Genomic DNA, 9,219 nt, shown 5'->3' with positions numbered 1-9,219 from the left:
ATATTTTTAAGTTTATGATTTTTATCACATTTTGCTTGAGTTTTATTCTTGGGCATGATGTGTTTGGGGAATGTTTGCGATTGTTCCTCAGTAGTGCTCTCAAAAATTATGAAAATGCCGGCCTGGGCACCTGCCGTATCACAATGATTACTCTTATAACTCTGTACCCAAAAAATATTGTGCACAGAGTTATAATAGTAATAATTATGGAATAATAAGTAGGTATCTCAAACAGAAATTCAAATAACTTTCCGAACGTTATATTGTGTGTTTTCAGAAAATCTGATGGTGATGAAGAAATCGTAACTGTGAAAAATGTTTTACCACAAGATCGTCTTCCTATACCAAGTTAATACTTTTAAATTGTCGTATTACGATTAATAGTTCTAAAGTTTAAAAAAAATGAAATGACAGACTTATCAAAGAAGAAAGAATTTTAAACTTATCAAATGACAGCTACCCGTTACATGTTATTTATTAGAGTTTCGAAATGTTTATAGAAATGGATGAGTTCATCCCAAAATTTTTTTTCCAATTCCGAGTGATATTTATAAGCAAGTTGAATTAATTTTCGCTCAATTTTGGGATAAAACAAAAAATTAAAATCCTTTACAAGTGTGTTGTATATCTTTATCTAGCCAGCCTAGATCACATACAACAAAATACGTTTGGATCTTGAATTGCTTCTTAAGCAGAATAGTGGTCTTTCTTTCTACAATTAAAAAACTCTTGCGTGGTTAGTTATAAAAGCAGAAATAATTTGTCACCATAAAAAATTAAACAATTAAATTATAAATTATTTTCTAAACGCGAACGTTTTGTAAAGTAGTTGTATCACCTTTTTTTTTTGATATGAAAGATGTGACAAAAGAAGCACAAAATTTAGTAGATTTTGTAGTTGAAAAATGAGTGAGAAGTCAAACCTCCCATTTCATTTTTCGGCATCTTTTGCTAATAAATTATTGTTTTTAAACACCATTTCTAAGAATTGGTTGCATAATATATATACAATGAATTTATATAAATTATTCTCGTCATGGGTAATATGAGGGCAAATAAAATATGGCACCTTTCATGTCTGAGTTTCCATTTCCTTCGATACGCTATACCAAAAAACCATCATACTCTGATTACAGTTCTAGTATTCTAGATATTTTATCTTTGCGTTGAAATCCTAGTCTTTTTCATCGAGAAACAAAACAACATACACCGCTATTCTTAATGTTTAAATTTTTGTTTTGAATGAAAGTAGTTTAAAAAAATTCTTTATAATTGTTTATTTTATTAACTATATTTTTTAATTTTGTTTTCAGAGAGTTTTCATTATTCAAATTTATTAGTGAGTTGTGTTTAGACAGTATTTTATTGTATAAATAGAGACATCGATGTGATATCGAGAATCTTGAGGTTTTTTTTTCTTTCAAATAATTGAATTAAAAATTTAATTTATAAAAAAAAAAATTAAGAACTTAATTTATATTAAATGATATTTATTAAAGATTTTTTAAAAAAGTCGTAAAATACTCTGGCACCAGATCTAATTTGTCTTTAGACGTAAAAAGTATGTTTTGGTGAATATTTATTTGAAAGGTATTTAGTGTTTTCATTTGTTCCTAAAAGAGTTGGGCATGAGTAAATTTTTATTTGTTGTACATTTGTTGAACGTTTTGAGGCATATTTTTGATGTAAATAAAACGGTTCTAGCTTTGAGTTTTACTGCTCCATATTTTTCGGCGTACATAAGGTAGCTATGTATAAAACAAGTTTTTGATTATTTTGTGACAACAACGGTCTTGCTTTGTAGAGTAGACTTATATTCTTAAATATTTGTGTGTTTTTATAACTAATGTGGGTTTTCCACGAGACATTCGCATTAATCAAAACCCCTAAAAACTTTGTACTCTGAGGTCTTTCGATAGTTATGTTATCTTAATTGTTGGTAGAATTGGGGTATCCTATTTTTTTGTTGATTAGGGTAAAATAGTATGTATTTAGTTTTTTTTTGTATTAAGTGATGATTTATTTGTCTTAAACAATATATTGTGTTTTTTTAGCTTAATAATTGTTCTTTTTAATGATATTTTTGATTGTTGTTGACGACAATCAAAAATATCATTAAAAAGAACAATTATATATTAAATAATGTGCCTCACTTTAACTAAAAACAGTCAAAAAATAATTTAACAATTTACTTTTAGTTAACTATGGGTTATGATTTAGGTAAAATAAAAATAATACTATTTAAACAATTAGGTCATAAAAGCAGAGTCAATATCAAGGACACTATTGAGTACAAAATTATTATTACTATTTTCCTTAGGGTCAAGGAATGTCTATAAAGTATGATCATTACTTAGAAAGTTGGCAAGTTGTTGCAAGACAGGGGTATTGTCTTTTTTTATTTTTGCTGTGTTTTATTTTGTTTAATATTAAAAATAACAAATAAAATAAAAATAACAAATGGTTAACAAAAAAACAAACAGTTTTAGCAACTAACTTAATTTTTTAATATGATATTGATTATACTATTAAAATACGAACAACTTATATTAGCAATTGATATATATTATTAAAACCACTGAAACATGGTTTAAAGAAGACTCTTTTCTAATCTAAATCACTGTTCATTATATAAACGAAACATAAGTGATGATAGAAGAGCTGGTGGGGTTGCTATCATTTTTAAATATATAAAATAAGTTTTTATCACGTGCAAGCATTATAGTTTTAAAGCTGTTTGAGGCATTTTGAAGGGCGTTAATAAAAGAGCAAGAATAGCACCTTCGTTTACACCATATCAAGGTTTTATTAAATTTGAGTTATTATATACCATCTATAATCTAATACCCTGATGTAAATTTTTATTGCTAAATGATTTGCTAATTTGTTGAGAGTTGCTAATGGAAAGCGTATTGGTTTTTATTTATAGTTTTATTAGTATTTAAATACTCTATTTTAGATTATTCTTTCAAGACGTTTTACCAGTACTGACAGTGGCGGATTGAGATTTAGCGTCGTAAGAGGAGGGAGAAGGGGGCCAAGAGAATGAGTAGGGGACATCTAGGGTTGGGAGTGGCATATTATTCCGAAAATTTTTTTTTTCGAAAATCACACTTACAATAAATATATTTTATTGATGCTTTTATGTGCCTTTTATCATAACTGTTAAGCACATATAAGACACTGAACAACCTAAAAGTACGTCTACGACACTAAACAATCTAAAGTTTGAGTTTGCTAAGTTTATTTTATTAACAATTATCATTAAAAAAAATTATTTTCCTGCCAGTTTATGCAAATTTTTTTCTGCGAGATTTCAATTTCAGCACGTACAGAACTTTCGTTGGACGTCTTAAGAACATCATACGGACTTACGAGAACGATAAGGCGTTGTATAGACGTCTTACGGACGTCTGTGCCCGCCGGGTTGAAATAAAATGATTTGTTGATAATTGAAAATAAAAGCTCTCAGCAAGCTCACATTTAATTAAAGTTAATGTCAATCCAAAAGTACATTGTTTTGTCATTGTTGATCACAGATAATTTTTGATAATCTTTAGTCTACTGAAACTGCTCTCATCATAAGCAGATGTAAAAAGGTGAGTCAAGTCAATTTTGTAGAGTATTAAAAGTTAAAAAAAACATGATGTCATCTATTTCTCTATTAAGAATGGATGTACGTCTTTCATTTGTTGTAGTCGTCATTGCTGGAAATATTGATGCAAACACATCTTTGAATAGCGTGAAGGTTTTAAATGGGGAGGGGGTACCATACTGGTCTTTGCCAAAAACATTTTTAACGCAGAAAAGCAAATCTAAATTGCTCCACAATGTTGAAATCAGTTAATTTATAATTTTTTGTTTTCTCCTTTAAAAAAGTCGCTTATCGCAAATTTATTGTAGTTATATAAATAACTGTCACTGTAGTCATTTTAGTTGTTTGAACAACTGTCACTGTACAGTTACAGTAGTTTTGATGCACCGAATTATGTTAAAAATGCATTGACTGTGTACATTATGACTCTAAGCGATATTTTTCAAAAAAAAAAGTCTCATTTTTGTTTACTGCCCATAAATGCGGGCAAATTTGTAAAGCAGCTATTTAAACGATTGTTTTTTGTTAGCTAATTTTCTATTTCCGTTTAAAATAAACGCAAAATTTTTGTGTTTAAGTGTTAAAGAACGCTTATAGAGTGTGGGGAAAACAGATTGCCCCCCTCTCCCCCGTACGTCCTATGCTAAATCTGCCACTGAGTACTGGTATTCATAGACGTATTAGGAATTTAAAACAGCCGGTGGTGATTTAAGAAATATCTGAAGAAAATAATTTGCGCAGTTTCAAAATATTTACAGTGAAAATTATTTGAAATAATGACTCACGAAATGCCAAACGAAACCCGTTCAATGCTTTTCCACAGCCAACTTACAAGAAAGTTTTTTTTAGATTTGTATCAATTATTTACTTTACAAAGTGTTGGATTGTACGAGGGCTTTTCTATTTGGTATTTTTTCTTTCTTCCGGTGTGAAAAGAATCAGTTCTGTTTCTCAATCATCAGTAGGTAATTCTCAAGCTTCAATCATCAGTAAATGATTCTTAAGCTTTATTCATTAGTAGGTGATTCTTAAGCTTCAATCATCAGTAGATTGTTCTAAAACTTCAATCATCAGTAGGTGATTCTGAAGCTTTAATCACCAGTAGATGATTCTCAAGCTTTATTCATCAATAGATGATTCTCAAGTTTTAATTATCAGTAGGTGATTCTCAAGCTTCTGTCATTAGTAAATGATTCTTAAGCTTTATTCATCAGTAGATAATTTTCAAGCTTCAGTCATCAGTAGATGTTTCTCAAGCTTCAATCACCAGTAGTTGAATCTCAAGCTTCAGTAATCAGTTGGTGATTCTTAAGATTCAATTATCAATAGCTGATTCTCAAGCTTTAATAATAGTTGCATTTCTAGTAGCAGTTGTGAATGACGAAATTATCTGTTAGATTTACAGTAAAAACTTTTGTGATTAGATAAAGTTGTTAACAACAGCCTCTTCCTGCTTTTTGTTTTACGCTTTTTTAACTAGGATAACGCCGTTTTGTGCTCATGTTGAAGTTAGGTTGCCTAAATTAAGAATCCAGTCTATAATCACACGTTTAACATATCTAAACCAATAGATAAAACTATTTATTGATAACAAATTTTAAAACATTAAATTGTTTTAAGTTAACTCAAAATTAATTAAAATTTTTTTACGGTTGTTGAAAAATGGCAATTTGTTATTGAAATACTGTAATCTTTTAGCTATTTTGTTTGTTTTAAACTGTCGGGCTCTCAAAGATCAGAGTAGATCTTGCCGCTAAGTAGTGTCTATTCTGGCTCAATAGATAATCCGCCATTGTACAATGTGTATTGTACAATTTACCTTCAACGTGATAATAAATATCTTGCAGTGTTTTTTACAATCAAGTTAACCTCTGCCGCAGCTGTTATTTTCAATTTAATAACTTTTATTGGATAAAACGGAAATAACACTTTATAATTTTATTTTATAAACAAAATTAAGGAAGTAAAATAAAATGCAATTTTTTATATAGGATGTAACTATTTCTTTTATTTACTAATTTAATTGTTTTTATACATTAGCGATTATAAAAGAACAGATTGAGTCATATTTTATCTATGCTAACAGAAAAACTAAAAACGCAAATTAGGGTGTTAAAATTAAAAAGTACTTTGCAAAATAATATTTCATAATTAGCCAACTGTGAAAAGCCAATAAAAGTTTTTTTGTTTTTGACTTCTAATTTTTTTTAGTGATGTCAAAAAGTAAAAAGTTATTTATTGAAGATTGTTATTGAAGTTTTGTTAAACTTTTGTATTTTTTTAATATTAACTATTTTTATATTCAAACTTGATAAGTTGATATTTGACTTGTATTTATAAATAGTCTTGATGACCAGTATTTATAATCAACTCATTTTAAGGAGCTTGAAAACTTTACATGGACACAACTTTTGAACACTTGTATGTTATTAATGAAGTTTGATATCTGTCGATGAATATTAATTTCACTTTTTTATTTTTTATTTATTCTGATTCACTCTCAAAAAGGCTGCAAGCAACCACTACTAAGTTGGAGTTGCTAGAAAAAAAGAATAGAGTTATAGAGTAAGGAAGCGGTTGACAGAAGACTTGTTGAAGGATTAGTCAGGAAAAGAGTCAGGAAAAAATAAAGCTGGGATAGAGTTCCAAAGGGTTAAGGTGCAGGGGAAAAAAATAGACAAATAAACGTTTTTAGAGCATGCATGGACAGCATGGACAGATACAGTAAATGAATGAGACTTTGCTGAATGGAACTAGAAATAATAACTTCTTTGAGCAGCGACCATGGTAGTATTTGTAGAAAAGAGAAAGAGATGCAACAATAGGAATAAGAATTATGACGATAGGAATAAGGCTTAAGCTTAGCAGATAGACCGGGTTCAACTACGTTTCCAATACGTTTTTGGACCTTGTCTAAAGCAGAAAGAGCATCATTAGAAGAACCAGCCCAAATATGAAAACAGTATTCCATACAGGGACGAATAAGAAATTTTTAAAGGTTGAAAATGGAATCAGGAGAGAGAAAATGGCGAGCACGATAAAGAGATGCAAACTTATCAGATGCTAATATAGCAATAGATTGTATATATGGTTTCCATGAAAGGTCAGTCGTAAACGATAATCCAAGAAGACGTAAAGAAGAGGGCTCAGCGAGAGGGAGACTTTAAAATTTTGAAACTCAGCTTATTTCCCTTGCATTTGGTAATTGGGGGTAGAAGACACAAGTTTTGGTTTTTCGTTGTTCAAAACATTTAATATATGCATCAACAGACAAGTTTAAAATTTGTTTCATGTTTTTTTTTTTTGAAAACAAAAGAATATTTTGAAACGCGACAATTATTATACTTTCTCACCACCAAGTAAATGCAATTACAGGTAAAATAAACTATATTAAAAAAGTTACTATATAAATGACGACCAGTAAAACAACAATTTGCTTTCAATATTGTTAGCCTTAAATACTAACAACTAGACGGTATGTTTTCCCCAGCTAATTGGTTTAGTGTTTTCGGAACAGTCTTCTTCACCAAAGTTTTAAAAACTGCTCTTTATTTTTTTAAGCTCCATAACTAGAGCGAACAACATTCGCTTGCAGTTCTTCCATAGGTTGTGTAAATTTAATTTTTTTTTCTTCTTTCATACACTAGAAGAAGTTTAAGAGTATTACATGTAGCAATTTATTTGTAAAAGATTTTTTATTTTGTGTTGCCAGTAATTGCTTCGATATTAGTAATTAGCAAATTTGATAACAGCCTGATAAATAAATTTACTTTTTTTCGAAGGAGAGTAGTTGAAATATCCTCTATTTTAAAAAACAAATGCAGGTAGTTTTTGCTATATTTTGTGATACAAAAAAATGATTTTAATACTGCTATTTCAACAGCCTTTATTTCGATAAGAAAACTGGTGTCATATTTGCATAGCTCAAAACCATATGTAAGCTTTTGAGCTGGTAATGAGTTACATAAATTAACTATTGTTGACGGCTGGCAAAAACGAATTTGACAATTAGAGCTATTGCAACCGATTGAAACTGTCAATTGCAACCGATTGAAACTGAGTTATGCGCTCATTTAAGTTTGTTTTTTGTTGCAATCTTAATCTTGTTATTATCATTATCCACCGTTTTAATTTATTTTGAAGATATATTGAAGTTCTGTTAATTTAAATAACGTTGTTTGAAAAATTAGAAATTCCGTTTTCCAGTGTTTTATTTGATAAAACTTGCTATATAGGGAAAAAAATCGGTCTTAAATATAAGTTTAAAATTGGTCTTAAACATTGGTTTAAAATCGGTCTTAAACATAAGTTTAAAAATTGGTTAATTTGTTCTTGAAAACCAGAAATTGTAGGGATTAGCAAGATTATATCATCTGCGTATGCAATGACATTTGTACAGATACCATTTATTATCAATCCTACTTTGCATTCTAAAATTGTTTCATTTCGGATACTTCTTGTATAAATATTATATAGATGAGGCCATAGAATAGAAACTTGCCGCACTCATTGCGAGTGACTAAATTGATTTGAGGTAAATCCTTAATATGATATAACTGCAGTACCGGAAAGATATAGCAATGAAATTGTACTGCAGACAATAGAAGTATTTTTTGGAAATAGAGCTTCTCAAATACCAGATTCCAGTTGCAAGAATCAAAAGCTTTATTCGCATCTAAACTGCATTTAAATGAAACGTGTTATTGTTTTTATAGTGCTGTATAGTTTTACTCAATAGAAACTCTGCGTGGAGAGTAGATTTGTTTTTTTAAAACCCAAACTGGCGGAATTCGCTATCTGCTATACTAGGACATATAATTAAGATTAGATATTGCTGAAGTTTAGTAAAGATAGACAAAATTCCGTAGTAATTATATGGATCATTAAGAGAATTTTTATATGACAAGTGGAATAATTGTCGAAGTTGATAGGTTTTTTAAGACCTTCGCATTTGTTAAAACGATGTTTCAAAATTTAGAGAAGTTTTAACCACAAAAGGAGATTGCCATTATGAGGGGTTTAAAGGAAAGTTTTTCAGCACTTATCCCATGGCCATCTGGAGACTTATTACTATTTAGTAGTGAGATGCTATTATATTATCAGCAATAACTAGTGAATTAATTTTGCTATTTAGAGGTAATTTTTATTGTTGTTTATAATAATTGGCGTATTAAATGAAGTTTAAAAATTTTGTCTAAGTTCCTTAACAATATTTTTTATGTTTTGCGATTTATTAATTGAAAATAACCGAGTATTTGTTTTGGTTTTAAATTGACAAATGCTATCTTCTGAGAATTCGTAGTTAGCAAATTTTCAATATTCATTGTTTTTTCATAGACCTTTTTGTTTTGGGTTGCTTTAACCGTTTTACGAAAGTTTTTACGTGCTCAGATGTATCTTTTGTACTCTATGCATTCTTGTTTCTTATTATGTTTTGATTTTGCAATTATTTATAGTTAAACGTTTTTTTTTTCATTCTTTAAGTTTCGTTGTCAATCACGATTCAGAATACTTACAGATCACATGTTGTTCACATGTTGTTCACGTGTTGTTCACTGATTAACAGCTACTTGAGCAGCGTTTTCAATTTTTTCACATATTTGCATTAACTCTTGTTCGATTTT

The sequence above is a fragment of the Hydra vulgaris genome, chromosome 14, assembly GCF_038396675.1.
Source record: "Hydra vulgaris chromosome 14, alternate assembly HydraT2T_AEP".
NCBI classification, from domain to species: domain Eukaryota; kingdom Metazoa; phylum Cnidaria; class Hydrozoa; order Anthoathecata; family Hydridae; genus Hydra; species Hydra vulgaris.
Note: the sequence above shows the minus strand (reverse complement) of the source record.